The 17,973-nt window shown below is 51.9% G+C and overlaps 10 non-coding genes and 1 pseudogene across 10 annotated transcripts; all 11 read left to right on the top strand.

The window, feature by feature from the left end:
* Positions 1-154: 154 nt before the first annotated feature.
* LOC125987595 (5S ribosomal RNA) lies at positions 155-273 on the top strand. The gene has a single exon (XR_007488070.1). It is a non-coding gene; the product is annotated as a 5S ribosomal RNA (ribosomal RNA).
* Positions 274-905: 632 nt separating this feature from the next.
* Positions 906-1,024, top strand: LOC125987550 (5S ribosomal RNA). The gene has a single exon (XR_007488036.1). It is a non-coding gene; the product is annotated as a 5S ribosomal RNA (ribosomal RNA).
* Positions 1,025-1,868: 844 nt separating this feature from the next.
* LOC125987560 (5S ribosomal RNA) lies at positions 1,869-1,987 on the top strand. Its single transcript, XR_007488040.1, has one exon. It is a non-coding gene; the product is annotated as a 5S ribosomal RNA (ribosomal RNA).
* A 3,050-nt stretch (positions 1,988-5,037) lies between these two features.
* On the top strand, positions 5,038-5,156 carry LOC125987594 (5S ribosomal RNA). Its single transcript, XR_007488069.1, has one exon. It is a non-coding gene; the product is annotated as a 5S ribosomal RNA (ribosomal RNA).
* A 632-nt stretch (positions 5,157-5,788) lies between these two features.
* On the top strand, positions 5,789-5,907 carry LOC125987548 (5S ribosomal RNA). Its single transcript, XR_007488034.1, has one exon. It is a non-coding gene; the product is annotated as a 5S ribosomal RNA (ribosomal RNA).
* An 844-nt stretch (positions 5,908-6,751) lies between these two features.
* On the top strand, positions 6,752-6,870 carry LOC125987603 (5S ribosomal RNA). Its single transcript, XR_007488078.1, has one exon. It is a non-coding gene; the product is annotated as a 5S ribosomal RNA (ribosomal RNA).
* A 3,328-nt stretch (positions 6,871-10,198) lies between these two features.
* LOC125987549 (5S ribosomal RNA) lies at positions 10,199-10,317 on the top strand. Its single transcript, XR_007488035.1, has one exon. It is a non-coding gene; the product is annotated as a 5S ribosomal RNA (ribosomal RNA).
* A 634-nt stretch (positions 10,318-10,951) lies between these two features.
* On the top strand, positions 10,952-11,060 carry LOC125987556 (5S ribosomal RNA; annotated as a pseudogene).
* Positions 11,061-11,902: 842 nt separating this feature from the next.
* LOC125987620 (5S ribosomal RNA) lies at positions 11,903-12,021 on the top strand. The gene has a single exon (XR_007488095.1). It is a non-coding gene; the product is annotated as a 5S ribosomal RNA (ribosomal RNA).
* Positions 12,022-15,072: 3,051 nt separating this feature from the next.
* On the top strand, positions 15,073-15,191 carry LOC125987600 (5S ribosomal RNA). Its single transcript, XR_007488075.1, has one exon. It is a non-coding gene; the product is annotated as a 5S ribosomal RNA (ribosomal RNA).
* A 632-nt stretch (positions 15,192-15,823) lies between these two features.
* On the top strand, positions 15,824-15,942 carry LOC125987547 (5S ribosomal RNA). The gene has a single exon (XR_007488033.1). It is a non-coding gene; the product is annotated as a 5S ribosomal RNA (ribosomal RNA).
* The last annotated feature ends 2,031 nt before the right edge of the window (positions 15,943-17,973 follow it).

Genomic DNA, 17,973 nt, shown 5'->3' with positions numbered 1-17,973 from the left:
GGAGACAATGAAACCCGAAGTGGTTAAGGTTTGTTTTTTAATGCAGGATGCTTGGTCTCCATGTGCCGAAGCAGTTTTGAAGGCTTCATTGGCTCGCTCGCTAGTTTCAGGGGCGATTGTGTCTATAAAATGCAAAATGTTGGGTCACCTCACGGCTTACGGCCATACTACCCTGAGAACGCCTGATCTCGTCCGATCTCGGAAGCTAAGCAGGGTCGGGCCTGGTTAGTACTTGGATGGGAGACCGCCTGGGAATACCAGGTGCTGTAAGCTTTTTCTTTTTCTTATGTGCACTTCAATCGTTTAAGAAGCTATTTTTTACAACACCCATCACGAATGGCATCCGGAAACAGCAAGCCTAATTTAAACTCCGACATTGAAACTATAACACGAGTTTGAAAGCTATATTATGTGGTGACATCCACAGCATTGTAGTTAAATTTTTTACCGCTAGAGAGCAGACTATGTACAGTGAGCATGGCTCCCTGTGAACTCAAAGCAGCAGGCTTGACTTGTAAAAGAACCCAACACAACACTTCCATGAAGTGTTTTTAAACTTTTCAAGGCATTTATTTTGATTCAGCAAAATGCAGGTCGCAACGGCAAATTCGTGCTACCGCATAAAAAGCTGTCAATAACTTTTCATGATAGCCATGTTTCCAGAAAACACCAAAAGCCTTGGAAGAAAGACTGTTTCGGCCCTGGTTGTAAAAAAAACAAAAACAAAACAAAAGTGAAGGGTGACCGTCCGGGAATACCAGGTGCTGAAAGCCTTTTTTTTTTTTTTTTTTCCCACGTCAATTGTGAAAGGAAACTTTTACCACAGCCATCAAGTCCCGCCGCTGCTTGGCATGGTTTCAGGGGCGATTGTGTCTATAAAATGAAAAATTCTGAGCGGTCTCACGGCTTACGGCCCTACTACCCTGAGAGCGCCCGATCTCGTCCGATCTCGGATGCTAAGCAGGGTCGGGCCTGGTTAGTACTTGGATGGGAGACCGCCTGGGAATACCAGTTACCGTAAGCTTTTTTTTTTTTTTTTTTTTTTCTTATGTGCACTTCAATCGTTTAAGCCAAGAACTTTTTACAGCACCCATCAAGAATGGCATTCGCAAACTGCAAGCCTAGTTTGAACTCCGACACTGAAACTACAACACGAGTTTAAAACCTACATTGTGTGGCGACAGCCATAGCATTGCAGTTCACGTTTTTACCGCTAGAGGACAGACTATGTACAGTGAATAAAGAGCATGGCTCCCTGTGAACTCAAAGCAGCAGTCTTTACTTGTAAAAGATCCCAGCACAACACATTGTGCTTCCATGTAGTGTTTTTACCTTTTTCATGACATTTATTTTGATACAGCCAAATGCAGGTTTTGTGCACTTCACTTTTCCGTTGGGCATTCGCGTAGAACCCTATTCCAGTTACGGCCAGATTCTTTTAGACTAGTGGTACCCAAACTTTCTTGCGCCACGGACCGGCTACGCGTCAGAAATATTTTTGCGGACCTGCCTTTATATATATAAATAAACAATAAATCTATATAAATAAATACTACATTTATAATAAATATATATAAATAGGATTAAATAAAATGATACGACTGGCATAAAAACAAATATAAACCACATAAAAATAAAAGTCACCATTACGTTGAATTATTGGGAGCACCGAGCTTGTTTCTCAGAAACGAGCCGGTCCCATCCAGGCGTAATCGGAGACAATGAAACCCAAAGTGGTTAAGGTTTGTCTTTTAATGCAGGATGCTTGGTCTCCATGTGCCGAAGCAGTTTTGAAGGCTTCATTGGCTCGCTCGCTAGTTTCAGGGGCGATTGTGTCTATAAAATGCAAAATGTTGGGTCACCTCACGGCTTACGGCCATACTACCCTGAGAACGCCCGATCTCGTCCGATCTCGGAAGCTAAGCAGGGTCGGGCCTGGTTAGTACTTGGATGGGAGACCGCCTGGGAATACCAGGTGCTGTAAGCTTTTTCTTTTTCTTATGTGCACTTCAAGCTCTTTTTTTTTTTTTTCTTATGTGCACTTCAATCGTTTAAGCCAAGAACTTTTTACAGTACCCATCACGAATGGCATTCGGAAACTGCAAGCCTAGTTTGAACTCCGACACTGAAACTACAACACGAGTTAAAAACCTCTATGTACAGTGAATAAAGAGCATGGCTCCCTGTGAACTCAAAGCAGCAGTCTTTACTTGTAAAAGAACCCAGCACAACACATTGCGCTTCCATGTAGTGTTTTTACCTTTTTCATGACATTTATTTTGATACAGCCAAATGCAGGTTTTTTGCACTTCACTTTTCCGTTGGGCATTCGCGTAGAACCCTATTCCAGTTACGGCCAGATTCTTTTAGACTAGTGGTCCCCAACCTTTCTTGCGCCACGGACCGGCTACGCGTCAGAAATATTTTTGCGGACCTGCCTTTATATATATAAATAAACAATAAATCTATATAAATAAATACTACATTTATAATAAGTATATATACCGTATTTGCCGGTGTATTGGTCGACCTTTTTCGATCCAAAATCGACCGAAAAAAATCGACCTCGACTTATACACCGAGTCATAAAATTTAACTTCGTATTCATCGCTTCAAATGTGATGGTAACCAAGGCCGTTTCTCATGCATCTCATTGTGCGTTGCACTTAGAAAATTTGAACCGGGCGGCGTGCGCGAGTGCGCGGCCCGCTGGAAGTCGAATGAGGCGCCGCGACCACCTCCGCGGTGCTTATAAACAGCCGATCCGCTCGGCGGGGGCTATTTTCGGCCACTTGGCTCGTGCGCACGGCCTCCCGGATGTGCATGGCGGGTGCGCGAGCTCGCCGGCCGCTGGAAGTCGAATGAGGCGCCGCGACCACCTCCGCGGTGCTTATAAACAGCCGATCCGCTCGGCGGGGGCTATTTTCGGCCACTTGGCTCGTGCGCACGGCCTCCCGGATGTGCCGGGCGGGTGCGCGAGCTCGCCGCCCGCCGGAAGTCGAATGAGGCGCCGCGACCACCTCCGCGGTGCTTATAAACAGCCGATCAGCTCGGCGGTGGCTATTTTCGGCCACTTGGCTCGTGCGCACGGCCTCCCGGATGTGCCGGGCGGGTGCGCGAGCTCGCCGGCCGCTGGAAGTCGAATGAGGCGCCGCGACCACCTCCGCGGTGCTTATAAACAGCCGATCCGCTCGGCGGGGGCTATTTTCGGCCACTTGGCTCGTGCGCACGGCCTCCCGGATGTGCCGGGCGGGTGCGCGAGCTCGCCGGCCGCTTGAAGTCGAATGAGGCGCCGCGACCACCTCCGCGGTGCTTATAAACAGCCGATCCGTTTGGCGGGGGCTATTTTCGGCCACTTGGCTCGTGCGCACGGCCTCCCGGATGTGCCGGGCGGGTGCGCGAGCTCGCCGGCCGCTTGAAGTCGAATGAGGCGCCGCGACCACCTCCGCGGTGCTTATAAACAGCCGATCCGCTCGGCGGGGGCTATTTTCGGCCACTTGGCTCGTGCGCACGGCCTCCCGGATGTGCCGGGCGGGTGCGCGAGCTGGCCGGCCGCTGGAAGTCGAATGAGGCGCCGCGACCACCTCCGCGGTGCTTATAAACGGCCGATCCGCTCGGCGGGGGCTATTTTCGGCCACTTGGCTCGTGCGCACGGCCTCCCGGAGTTGCCGGGCGGGTGCGCGAGCTCGCCGGCCGCTGGAAGTCGAATGAGGCGCCGCGACCACCTCCGCGGTGCTTACAAACAGCCGATCCGCTCGGCGGGGGCTATTTTCGTCCACTTGGCTCGTGCGCACGGCCTCCCGGATGTGCCGAGCGGGTGCGCGAGCTCGCCGGCCGCTGGAAGTCGAATGAGGCGCCGCGCCCACCTCCGCGGTGCTTATAAACAGCCGATCCGCTCGGCGGGGGCTATTTTCGGCCACTTGGCTCGTGCGCACGGCCTCCCGGATGTGCCGGGCGGGTGCGCGAGCTCGCCGGCCGCTGGAAGTCGAATGAGGCGCCGCGACCACCTCCGCGGTGCTTATAAACAGCCGATCCGCTCGGCGGGGGCTATTTTCGGCCACTTGGCTCGTGCGCACGGCCTCCCGGATGTGCCGGGCGGGTGCGCGATCTCGCCGGCCGCTGGAAGTCGAATGAGGCGCCGCGACCACCTCCGCGGTGCTTATAAACAGCCGATCCGCTCGGCGGGGGCTATTTTCGGCCACTTGGCTCGTGCGCACGGCCTCCCGGATGTGCCGGGCGGGTGCGCGAGCTCGCCGGCCGCTGGAAGTCGAATGAGGCGCCGCGACCACCTCCGCGGTGCTTATAAACAGCCGATCCGCTCGGCGGGGGCTATTTTCGGCCACTTGGCTCGTGCGCACGACCTCCCGGATGTGCCGGGCGGGTGCGCGAGCTCGCCGGCCGCTGGAAGTCCAATGAGGCGCCGCGATCTCCTCCGCGGTGCTTTTAAAGTGCCGATCCGCTCGGCTTGGAGCTATTTCCGGCCTCCCGTTGGTGCCGGGCGGCGTGCGCGAGCTCGCCGGCCGCGATCTCCTCCGCGGTGCTTATAAACAGCAGCATGCGCACGGCCTCCCAGAATTTGAACACATTTCGTCAATAAATTTCGCATATTGAATTTTGAAGTTTAATATAATGCAACAATTGAGCTCGACTTATACAAAGGATATATCATAAAATCGTAAATTTCCGTCGAATTTTAGGGGGTCGACTTATACACCGAGTCGACCTGTACACCGGCAAATACGGTAAATACGATTAAATAAAATGATACGACTGGCATAAAAACAAATATAAACCACATAAAAATAAAAGTCACCATTACGTTGAATTATTGGGAGCACCGAGCTTGTTTCTCAGAAACGAGCAGGTCCCATCCAGGCGTAATCGGAGACAATGAAACCCGAAGTGGTTAAGGTTTGTTTTTTAATGCAGGATGCTTGGTCTCCATGTGCCGAAGCAGTTTTGAAGGCTTCATTGGCTCGCTCGCTAGTTTCAGGGGCGATTGTGTCTATAAAATGCAAAATGTTGGGTCACCTCACGGCTTACGGCCATACTACCCTGAGAACGCCTGATCTCGTCCGATCTCGGAAGCTAAGCAGGGTCGGGCCTGGTTAGTACTTGGATGGGAGACCGCCTGGGAATACCAGGTGCTGTAAGCTTTTTCTTTTTCTTATGTGCACTTCAATCGTTTAAGAAGCTATTTTTTACAACACCCATCACGAATGGCATCCGGAAACAGCAAGCCTAATTTAAACTCCGACATTGAAACTATAACACGAGTTTGAAAGCTATATTATGTGGTGACATCCACAGCATTGTAGTTAAATTTTTTACCGCTAGAGAGCAGACTATGTACAGTGAGCATGGCTCCCTGTGAACTCAAAGCAGCAGGCTTGACTTGTAAAAGAACCCAACACAACACTTCCATGAAGTGTTTTTAAACTTTTCAAGGCATTTATTTTGATTCAGCAAAATGCAGGTCGCAACGGCAAATTCGTGCTACCGCATAAAAAGCTGTCAATAACTTTTCATGATAGCCATGTTTCCAGAAAACACCAAAAGCCTTGGAAGAAAGACTGTTTCGGCCCTGGTTGTAAAAAAAACAAAAACAAAACAAAAGTGAAGGGTGACCGTCCGGGAATACCAGGTGCTGAAAGCCTTTTTTTTTTTTTTTTTTCCCACGTCAATTGTGAAAGGAAACTTTTACCACAGCCATCAAGTCCCGCCGCTGCTTGGCATGGTTTCAGGGGCGATTGTGTCTATAAAATGAAAAATTCTGAGCGGTCTCACGGCTTACGGCCCTACTACCCTGAGAGCGCCCGATCTCGTCCGATCTCGGATGCTAAGCAGGGTCGGGCCTGGTTAGTACTTGGATGGGAGACCGCCTGGGAATACCAGTTACCGTAAGCTTTTTTTTTTTTTTTTTTTTTTCTTATGTGCACTTCAATCGTTTAAGCCAAGAACTTTTTACAGCACCCATCAAGAATGGCATTCGGAAACTGCAAGCCTAGTTTGAACTCCGACACTGAAACTACAACACGAGTTTAAAACCTACATTGTGTGGCGACAGCCATAGCATTGCAGTTCACGTTTTTACCGCTAGAGGACAGACTATGTACAGTGAATAAAGAGCATGGCTCCCTGTGAACTCAAAGCAGCAGTCTTTACTTGTAAAAGATCCCAGCACAACACATTGTGCTTCCATGTAGTGTTTTTACCTTTTTCATGACATTTATTTTGATACAGCCAAATGCAGGTTTTGTGCACTTCACTTTTCCGTTGGGCATTCGCGTAGAACCCTATTCCAGTTACGGCCAGATTCTTTTAGACTAGTGGTCCCCAAACTTTCTTGCGCCACGGACCGGCTACGCGTCAGAAATATTTTTGCGGACCTGCCTTTATATATATAAATAAACAATAAATCTATATAAATAAATACTACATTTATAATAAATATATATAAATAGGATTAAATAAAATGATACGACTGGCATAAAAACAAATATAAACCACATAAAAATAAAAGTCACCATTACGTTGAATTATTGGGAGCACCGAGCTTGTTTCTCAGAAACGAGCCGGTCCCATCCAGGCGTAATCGGAGACAATGAAACCCAAAGTGGTTAAGGTTTGTCTTTTAATGCAGGATGCTTGGTCTCCATGTGCCGAAGCAGTTTTGAAGGCTTCATTGGCTCGCTCGCTAGTTTCAGGGGCGATTGTGTCTATAAAATGCAAAATGTTGGGTCACCTCACGGCTTACGGCCATACTACCCTGAGAACGCCTGATCTCGTCTGATCTCCGAAGCTAAGCAGGGTCGGGCCTGGTTAGTACTTGGATGGGAGACTGCCTGGGAATACCAGGTGCTGTAAGCTTTTTCTTTTTCTTATGTGCACTTCAAGCTCTTTTTTTTTTTTCTTATGTGCACTTCAATCGTTTAAGCCAAGAACTTTTTACAGCACCCATCACGAATGGCATTCGGAAACTGCAAGCCTAGTTTGAACTCCGACACTGAAACTACAACACGAGTTAAAAACCTCTATGTACAGTGAATAAAGAGCATGGCTCCCTGTGAACTCAAAGCAGCAGTCTTTACTTGTAAAAGAAACCAGCACAACACATTGCGCTTCCATGTAGTGTTTTTACCTTTTTCATGACATTTATTTTGATACAGCCAAATGCAGGTTTTGTGCACTTCACTTTTCCGTTGGGCATTCGCGTAGAACCCTATTCCAGTTACGGCCAGATTCTTTTAGACTAGTGGTCCCCAACCTTTCTTGCGCCACGGACCGGCTACGCGTCAGAAATATTTTTGCGGACCTGCCTTTATATATATAAATAAACAATAAATCTATATAAATAAATACTACATTTATAATAAGTATATGTACCGTATTTGCCGGTGTATTGGTCGACCTTTTTCGATCCAAAATCGACCGAAAAAAATCGACCTCGACTTATACACCGAGTCATAAAATTTAACTTCGTACTCATCGCTTCAAATGTGATGGTAACCAAGGCCGTTTCTCATGCATCTCATTGTGCGTTGCACTTAGAAAATTTGAACCGGGCGGCGTGCGCGAGTGCGCGGCCCGCTGGAAGTCGAATGAGGCGCCGCGACCACCTCCGCGGTGCTTATAAACAGCCGATCCGCTCGGCGGGGGCTATTTTCGGCCACTTGGCTCGTGCGCACGGCCTCCCGGATGTGCCGGGCGGGTGCGCGAGCTCGCCGGCCGCTGGAAGTCGAATGAGGCGCCGCGACCACCTCCGCGGTGCTTATAAACAGCCGATCCGCTCGGCGGGGACTATTTTCGGCCACTTGGCTCGTGCGCACGGCCTCCCGGATGTGCCGGGCGGGTGCGCGAGCTCGCCGGCCGCTTGAAGTCGAATGAGGCGCCGCGACCACCTCCGCGGTGCTTATTAACAGCCGATCCGCTCGGCGGTGGCTATTTTCGGCCACTTGGCTCGTGCGCACGGCCTCCCGGATGTGCCGGGCGGGTGCGCGAGCTCGCCGGCCGCTTGAAGTCGAATGAGGCGCCGCGACCACCTCCGCGGTGCTTATAAACAGCCGATCCGCTCGGCGGGGGCTATTTTCGGCCACTTGGCTCGTGCGCACGGCCTCCCGGATGTGCCGGGCGGGTGCGCGATCTCGCCGGCCGCTGGAAGTCGAATGAGGCGCCGCGACCACCTCCGCGGTGCTTATAAACAGCCGATCCGCTCGGCGGGGGCTATTTTCGGCCACTTGGCTCGTGCGCACGGCCTCCCGGATGTGCCGGGCGGGTGCGCGAGCTCGCCGGCCGCTGGAAGTCGAATGAGGCGCCGCGACCACCTCCGCGGTGCTTATAAACAGCCGATCCGCTCGGCGGCGGCTATTTTCGGCCACTTGGCTCGTGCGCACGGCCTCCCGGATGTGCCGGGCGGGTGCGCGAGCTCGCCGGCCGCTGGAAGTCGAATGAGGCGCCGCGACCACCTCCGCGGTGCTTATAAACAGCCGATCCGCTCGGCGGGGGCTATTTTCGGCCACTTGGCTCGTGCGCACGGCCTCCCGGATGTGCCGGGCGGGTGCGCGAGCTCGCTGGCCGCTGGAAGTCGAATGAGCCGCCGCGACCACCTCCGCGGTGCTTATAAACAGCCGATCCGCTCGGCGGGGGCTATTTTCGGCCACTTGGCTCGTGCGCACGGCCTCCCGGATGTGCCGGGCGGGTGCGCGAGCTCGCCGGCCGCTGGAAGTCGAATGAGGCGCCGCGACCACCTCCGCGGTGCTTATAAACAGCCGATCCGCTCGGCGGGGGCTATTTTCGGCCACTTGGCTCGTGCGCACGGCCTCCCGGATGTGCCGGGCGGGTGCGCGAGCTCGCCGGCCGCTGGAAGTCGAATGAGGCGCCGCGACCACCTCCGCGGTGCTTACAAACAGCCGATCCGCTCGGCGGGGGCTATTTTCGGCCACTTGGCTCGTGCGCACGGCCTCTCGGATGTGCCGGGCGGGTGCGCGAGCTCGCCGGCCGCTGGAAGTCGAATGAGGCGCCGCGACCACCTCCGCGGTGCTTATAAACAACCGATCCGCTCGGCGGGGGCTATTTTCGGCCACTTGGCTCGTGCGCACGGCCTCCCGGATGTGCCGGGCGGGTGCGCGAGCTCGCCGGCCGCTGGAAGTCGAATGAGGCGCCGCGACCACCTCCGCGGTGCTTATAAACAGCCAATCCGCTCGGCGGGGGCTATTTTCGGCCACTTGGCTTGTGCGCACGGCCTCCCGGATGTGCCGGGCGGGTGCGCGAGCTCGCCGGCCGCTGGAAGTCGAATGAGGCGCCCGACCACCTCCGCGGTGCTTATAAACAGCCGATCCGCTCGGCGGGGCTATTTTCGGCCACTTGGCTCGTGCGCACGGCCTCCCGGATGTGCCGGGCGGGTGCGAGAGCTCGCCGGCCGCTGGAAGTCGAATGAGGCGCCGCGACCACCTCCGCGGTGCTTATAAACAGCCGATCCGCTCGGCGGGGGCTATTTTCGGCCACTTGGCTCGTGCGCACGGCCTCCCGGATGTGCCGGGCGGGTGCGCGAGCTCGCCGGCCGCTGGAAGTCCAATGAGGCGCCGCGATCTCCTCCGCGGTGCTTATAAAGTGCCGATCCGCTCGGCTTGGAGCTATTTCCGGCCTCCCGTTGGTGCCGGGCGGCGTGCGCGAGCTCGCCGGCCGCGATCTCCTCCGCGGTGCTTATAAACAGCAGCATGCGCACGGCCTCCCAGAATTTGAACACATTTCGTCAATAAATTTCGCATATTGAATTTTGAAGTTTAATATAATGCAACAATTGAGCTCGACTTATACAAAGGATATATCATAAAATCGTAAATTTCCGTCGAATTTTAGGGGGTCGACTTATACACCGAGTCGACCTGTACACCGGCAAATACGGTAAATACGATTAAATAAAATGATACGACTGGCATAAAAACAAATATAAACCACATAAAAATAAAAGTCACCATTACGTTGAATTATTGGGAGCACCGAGCTTGTTTCTCAGAAACGAGCCGGTCCCATCCAGGCGTAATCGGAGACAATGAAACCCGAAGTGGTTAAAGTTTGTCTTTTAATGCAGGATGCTTGGTCTCCATGTGCCGAAGCAGTTTTGAAGGCTTCATTGGCTCGCTCGCTAGTTTCAGGGGCGATTGTGTCTATAAAATGCAAAATGTTGGGTCACCTCACGGCTTACGGCCATACTACCCTGAGAACGCCCGATCTCGTCCGATCTCGGAAGCTAAGCAGGGTCGGGCCTGGTTAGTACTTGGATGGGAGACCGCCTGGGAATACCAGGTGCTGTAAGCTTTTTCTTTTTCTTATGTGCACTTCAATCGTTTAAGAAGCTATTTTTTACAACACCCATCACGAATGGCATCCGGAAACAGCAAGCCTAATTTAAACTCCGACATTGAAACTATAACACGAGTTTGAAAGCTATATTATGTGGTGACATCCACAGCATTGTAGTTAAATTTTTTACCGCTAGAGAGCAGACTATGTACAGTGAGCATGGCTCCCTGTGAACTCAAAGCAGCAGGCTTGACTTGTAAAAGAACCCAACACAACACTTCCATGAAGTGTTTTTAAACTTTTCAAGGCATTTATTTTGATTCAGCAAAATGCAGGTCGCAACGGCAAATTCGTGCTACCGCATAAAAAGCTGTCAATAACTTTTCATGATAGCCATGTTTCCAGAAAACACCAAAAGCCTTGGAAGAAAGACTGTTTCGGCCCTGGTTGTAAAAAAAAAAAAAAAAAACAAAAGGGAAGGGTGACCGTCCGGGAATACCAGGTGCTGAAAGCCTTTTTTTTTTTTTTTTTTTTTCCCACGTCAATTGTGAAAGGAAACTTTTACCACAGCCATCAAGTCCCGCCGCTGCTTGGCATGGTTTCAGGGGCGATTGTGTCTATAAAATGAAAAATTCTGAGCGGTCCCACGGCTTACGGCCATACTGCCCTGAGAGCGCCCGATCTCGGAGGCTAAGCAAGGTCGGGCCTGGTTAGTACTTGGATGGGAGACCGCCTGGGAATACCAGTTACCGTAAGCTTTTTTTTTTTTTTTTTTTTCTTATGTGCACTTCAATCGTTTAAGCCAAGAACTTTTTACAGCACCCATCAAGAATGGCATTCGGAAACTGCAAGCCTAGTTTGAACTCCGACACTGAAACTACAACACGAGTTTAAAACCTACATTGTGTGGCGACAGCCATAGCATTGCAGTTCACGTTTTTACCGCTAGAGGACAGACTATGTACAGTGAATAAAGAGCATGGCTCCCTGTGAACTCAAAGCAGCAGTCTTTACTTGTAAAAGATCCCAGCACAACACATTGTGCTTCCATGTAGTGTTTTTACCTTTTTCATGACATTTATTTTGATACAGCCAAATGCAGGTTTTGTGCACTTCACTTTTCCGTTGGGCATTCGCGTAGAACCCTATTCCAGTTACGGCCAGATTCTTTTAGACTAGTGGTACCCAAACTTTCTTGCGCCACGGACCGGCTACGCGTCAGAAATATTTTTGCGGACCTGCCTTTATATATATAAATAAACAATAAATCTATATAAATAAATACTACATTTATAATAAATATATATAAATAGGATTAAATAAAATGATACGACTGGCATAAAAACAAATATAAACCACATAAAAATAAAAGTCACCATTACGTTGAATTATTGGGAGCACCGAGCTTGTTTCTCAGAAACGAGCCGGTCCCATCCAGGCGTAATCGGAGACAATGAAACCCAAAGTGGTTAAGGTTTGTCTTTTAATGCAGGATGCTTGGTCTCCATGTGCCGAAGCAGTTTTGAAGGCTTCATTGGCTCGCTCGCTAGTTTCAGGGGCGATTGTGTCTATAAAATGCAAAATGTTGGGTCACCTCACGGCTTACGGCCATACTACCCTGAGAACGCCCGATCTCGTCCGATCTCGGAAGCTAAGCAGGGTCGGGCCTGGTTAGTACTTGGATGGGAGACCGCCTGGGAATACCAGGTGCTGTAAGCTTTTTCTTTTTCTTATGTGCACTTCAAGCTCTTTTTTTTTTTTTTTCTTATGTGCACTTCAATCGTTTAAGCCAAGAACTTTTTACAGCACCCATCACGAATGGCATTCGGAAACTGCAAGCCTAGTTTGAACTCCGACACTGAAACTACAACACGAGTTAAAAACCTCTATGTACAGTGAATAAAGAGCATGGCTCCCTGTGAACTCAAAGCAGCAGTCTTTACTTGTAAAAGAACCCAGCACAACACATTGCGCTTCCATGTAGTGTTTTTACCTTTTTCATGACATTTATTTTGATACAGCCAAATGCAGGTTTTTTGCACTTCACTTTTCCGTTGGGCATTCGCGTAGAACCCTATTCCAGTTACGGCCAGATTCTTTTAGACTAGTGGTCCCCAACCTTTCTTGCGCCACGGACCGGCTACGCGTCAGAAATATTTTTGCGGACCTGCCTTTATATATATAAATAAACAATAAATCTATATAAATAAATACTACATTTATAATAAGTATATATACCGTATTTGCCGGTGTATTGGTCGACCTTTTTCGATCCAAAATCGACCGAAAAAAATCGACCTCGACTTATACACCGAGTCATAAAATTTAACTTCGTATTCATCGCTTCAAATGTGATGGTAACCAAGGCCGTTTCTCATGCATCTCATTGTGCGTTGCACTTAGAAAATTTGAACCGGGCGGCGTGCGCGAGTGCGCGGCCCGCTGGAAGTCGAATGAGGCGCCGCGACCACCTCCGCGGTGCTTATAAACAGCCGATCCGCTCGGCGGGGGCTATTTTCGGCCACTTGGCTCGTGCGCACGGCCTCCCGGATGTGCATGGCGGGTGCGCGAGCTCGCCGGCCGCTGGAAGTCGAATGAGGCGCCGCGACCACCTCCGCGGTGCTTATAAACAGCCGATCCGCTCGGCGGGGGCTATTTTCGGCCACTTGGCTCGTGCGCACGGCCTCCCGGATGTGCCGGGCGGGTGCGCGAGCTCGCCGCCCGCCGGAAGTCGAATGAGGCGCCGCGACCACCTCCGCGGTGCTTATAAACAGCCGATCAGCTCGGCGGTGGCTATTTTCGGCCACTTGGCTCGTGCGCACGGCCTCCCGGATGTGCCGGGCGGGTGCGCGAGCTCGCCGGCCGCTGGAAGTCGAATGAGGCGCCGCGACCACCTCCGCGGTGCTTATAAACAGCCGATCCACTCGGCGGGGGCTATTTTCGGCCACTTGGCTCGTGCGCACGGCCTCCCGGATGTGCCGGGCGGGTGCGCGAGCTCGCCGGCCGCTTGAAGTCGAATGAGGCGCCGCGACCACCTCCGCGGTGCTTATAAACAGCCGATCCGTTTGGCGGGGGCTATTTTCGGCCACTTGGCTCGTGCGCACGGCCTCCCGGATGTGCCGGGCGGGTGCGCGAGCTCGCCGGCCGCTTGAAGTCGAATGAGGCGCCGCGACCACCTCCGCGGTGCTTATAAACAGCCGATCCGCTCGGCGGGGGCTATTTTCGGCCACTTGGCTCGTGCGCACGGCCTCCCGGATGTGCCGGGCGGGTGCGCGAGCTGGCCGGCCGCTGGAAGTCGAATGAGGCGCCGCGACCACCTCCGCGGTGCTTATAAACGGCCGATCCGCTCGGCGGGGGCTATTTTCGGCCACTTGGCTCGTGCGCACGGCCTCCCGGAGTTGCCGGGCGGGTGCGCGAGCTCGCCGGCCGCTGGAAGTCGAATGAGGCGCCGCGACCACCTCCGCGGTGCTTACAAACAGCCGATCCGCTCGGCGGGGGCTATTTTCGTCCACTTGGCTCGTGCGCACGGCCTCCCGGATGTGCCGAGCGGGTGCGCGAGCTCGCCGGCCGCTGGAAGTCGAATGAGGCGCCGCGCCCACCTCCGCGGTGCTTATAAACAGCCGATCCGCTCGGCGGGGGCTATTTTCGGCCACTTGGCTCGTGCGCACGGCCTCCCGGATGTGCCGGGCGGGTGCGCGAGCTCGCCGGCCGCTGGAAGTCGAATGAGGCGCCGCGACCACCTCCGCGGTGCTTATAAACAGCCGATCCGCTCGGCGGGGGCTATTTTCGGCCACTTGGCTCGTGCGCACGGCCTCCCGGATGTGCCGGGCGGGTGCGCGATCTCGCCGGCCGCTGGAAGTCGAATGAGGCGCCGCGACCACCTCCGCGGTGCTTATAAACAGCCGATCCGCTCGGCGGGGGCTATTTTCGGCCACTTGGCTCGTGCGCACGGCCTCCCGGATGTGCCGGGCGGGTGCGCGAGCTCGCCGGCCGCTGGAAGTCGAATGAGGCGCCGCGACCACCTCCGCGGTGCTTATAAACAGCCGATCCGCTCGGCGGGGGCTATTTTCGGCCACTTGGCTCGTGCGCACGACCTCCCGGATGTGCCGGGCGGGTGCGCGAGCTCGCCGGCCGCTGGAAGTCCAATGAGGCGCCGCGATCTCCTCCGCGGTGCTTTTAAAGTGCCGATCCGCTCGGCTTGGAGCTATTTCCGGCCTCCCGTTGGTGCCGGGCGGCGTGCGCGAGCTCGCCGGCCGCGATCTCCTCCGCGGTGCTTATAAACAGCAGCATGCGCACGGCCTCCCAGAATTTGAACACATTTCGTCAATAAATTTCGCATATTGAATTTTGAAGTTTAATATAATGCAACAATTGAGCTCGACTTATACAAAGGATATATCATAAAATCGTAAATTTCCGTCGAATTTTAGGGGGTCGACTTATACACCGAGTCGACCTGTACACCGGCAAATACGGTAAATACGATTAAATAAAATGATACGACTGGCATAAAAACAAATATAAACCACATAAAAATAAAAGTCACCATTACGTTGAATTATTGGGAGCACCGAGCTTGTTTCTCAGAAACGAGCAGGTCCCATCCAGGCGTAATCGGAGACAATGAAACCCGAAGTGGTTAAGGTTTGTTTTTTAATGCAGGATGCTTGGTCTCCATGTGCCGAAGCAGTTTTGAAGGCTTCATTGGCTCGCTCGCTAGTTTCAGGGGCGATTGTGTCTATAAAATGCAAAATGTTGGGTCACCTCACGGCTTACGGCCATACTACCCTGAGAACGCCTGATCTCGTCCGATCTCGGAAGCTAAGCAGGGTCGGGCCTGGTTAGTACTTGGATGGGAGACCGCCTGGGAATGCCAGGTGCTGTAAGCTTTTTCTTTTTCTTATGTGCACTTCAATCGTTTAAGAAGCTATTTTTTACAAAACCCATCACGAATGGCATCCGGAAACAGCAAGCCTAATTTAAACTCCGACATTGAAACTATAACACGAGTTTGAAAGCTATATTATGTGGTGACATCCACAGCATTGTAGTTAAATTTTTTACCGCTAGAGAGCAGACTATGTACAGTGAGCATGGCTCCCTGTGAACTCAAAGCAGCAGGCTTGACTTGTAAAAGAACCCAACACAACACTTCCATGAAGTGTTTTTAAACTTTTCAAGGCATTTATTTTGATTCAGCAAAATGCAGGTCGCAACGGCAAATTCGTGCTACCGCATAAAAAGCTGTCAATAACTTTTCATGATAGCCATGTTTCCAGAAAACACCAAAAGCCTTGGAAGAAAGACTGTTTCGGCCCTGGTTGTAAAAAAAACAAAAACAAAACAAAAGTGAAGGGTGACCGTCCGGGAATACCAGGTGCTGAAAGCCTTTTTTTTTTTTTTTTTTCCCACGTCAATTGTGAAAGGAAACTTTTACCACAGCCATCAAGTCCCGCCGCTGCTTGGCATGGTTTCAGGGGCGATTGTGTCTATAAAATGAAAAATTCTGAGCGGTCTCACGGCTTACGGCCCTACTACCCTGAGAGCGCCCGATCTCGTCCGATCTCGGATGCTAAGCAGGGTCGGGCCTGGTTAGTACTTGGATGGGAGACCGCCTGGGAATACCAGTTACCGTAAGCTTTTTTTTTTTTTTTTTTTTTTCTTATGTGCACTTCAATCGTTTAAGCCAAGAACTTTTTACAGCACCCATCAAGAATGGCATTCGGAAACTGCAAGCCTAGTTTGAACTCCGACACTGAAACTACAACACGAGTTTAAAACCTACATTGTGTGGCGACAGCCATAGCATTGCAGTTCACGTTTTTACCGCTAGAGGACAGACTATGTACAGTGAATAAAGAGCATGGCTCCCTGTGAACTCAAAGCAGCAGTCTTTACTTGTAAAAGATCCCAGCACAACACATTGTGCTTCCATGTAGTGTTTTTACCTTTTTCATGACATTTATTTTGATACAGCCAAATGCAGGTTTTGTGCACTTCACTTTTCCGTTGGGCATTCGCGTAGAACCCTATTCCAGTTACGGCCAGATTCTTTTAGACTAGTGGTCCCCAAACTTTCTTGCGCCACGGACCGGCTACGCGTCAGAAATATTTTTGCGGACCTGCTGTCAGGAATGAGTTGAGCCAGGGCGACCAAATGCAGCTTGAACCAGGATTTATTGCAGGGAAAAGGAGTTGGAAGGGAGGCAGGTGGGGAACGAACGACACAGACGGGAGGAAGACTCACGGCCAGCAAAACAGACAGACTGACCGACATGAAGTCCCCTTGGACAAGATTAAAATTCTGACCGTGAGCCTTCAGACAGACCGAGGGAAAACCAGATGACACGAACAGGAACACTGGGCACGAACAGGAATGGACACAACAGTAGACACCGACAGGGAGAAACACACGGGCAGGGCTTAAATACACAGGGTAACAATAGGAAGCAGGTGACAGACATTATGGTAACGAAAGGGGTGTGGCCGAGCAAAGTGCAGGCCGAGCGTGCTGTGGCACGGGTGTGACAGTACCCCTCCCACAAGGGACGGCTCCCGACGTCCCAAAAAAGAAAAAGTCCAAGACTGTCCAACAAGAGCCGGGAGGAAATGGGGAGGTGGCCGCATGTCACACACCGCCGAAGGCCGACTGGGTGACGGCCGCTGGATCCACGCCGCCGGAACTGGTGGCGGCCGCAGCATCCGCGCCGTCGGGATTGGATCGGGGGGCGGCCGTGCGTCATGCGCCGTTGAAGCCGACGGGATGACGGCCGCTGGATCCGCGCCGCCGGAACTGGTGGCGGCCGCAGCATCCGCGCCGTCGGGTCTGTTTTGGGGGGGGGCAACCGTGCATCTTGCGTCGCTTGAACTCATCTCCTTGGCGACCATGGAACAGTTGCGGGAGCCGGCAAAGGGTTGGTCCAAGCGCTGGTCGCTGTGATGGTCGGTGTCTTCTGTCAGGAATGAGTTGAGCCAGGGCGACCAAATGCAGCTTGAACCAGGATTTATTGCAGGGAAAAGGAGTTGGAAGGGAGGCAGGTGGGGAACGAACGACACAGACGGGAGGAAGACTCACGGCCAGCAAAACAGACAGACTGACCGACATGAAGTCCCCTTGGACAAGATTAAAATTCTGACCGTGAGCCTTCAGACAGACCGAGGGAAAACCAGATGACACGAACAGGAACACTGGGCACGAACAGGAATGGACACAACAGTAGACACCGACAGGGAGAAACACACGGGCAGGGCTTAAATACACAGGGTAACAATAGGAAGCAGGTGACAGACATTATGGTAACGAAAGGGGTGTGGCCGAGCAAAGTGCAGGCCGAGCGTGCTGTGGCACGGGTGTGACACCTGCCTTTATATATATAAATAAACAATAAATCTATATAAATAAATACTACATTTATAATAAATATATATAAATAGGATTAAATAAAATGATACGACTGGCATAAAAACAAATATAAACCACATAAAAATAAAAGTCACCATTACGTTGAAATATTGGGAGCACCGAGCTTGTTTCTCAGAAACGAGCCGGTCCCATCCAGGCGTAATCGGAGACAATGAAACCCAAAGTGGTTAAGGTTTGTCTTTTAATGCAGGATGCTTGGTCTCCATGTGCCGAAGCAGTTTTGAAGGCTTCATTGGCTTGCTCGCTAG

The sequence above is a fragment of the Syngnathus scovelli genome, chromosome 19 (assembly GCF_024217435.2).
Source record: "Syngnathus scovelli strain Florida chromosome 19, RoL_Ssco_1.2, whole genome shotgun sequence".
Taxonomy (NCBI): Eukaryota; Metazoa; Chordata; class Actinopteri; order Syngnathiformes; family Syngnathidae; genus Syngnathus; species Syngnathus scovelli.
Note: the sequence above shows the minus strand (reverse complement) of the source record. Positions and strands in the feature narration are given on the sequence as shown.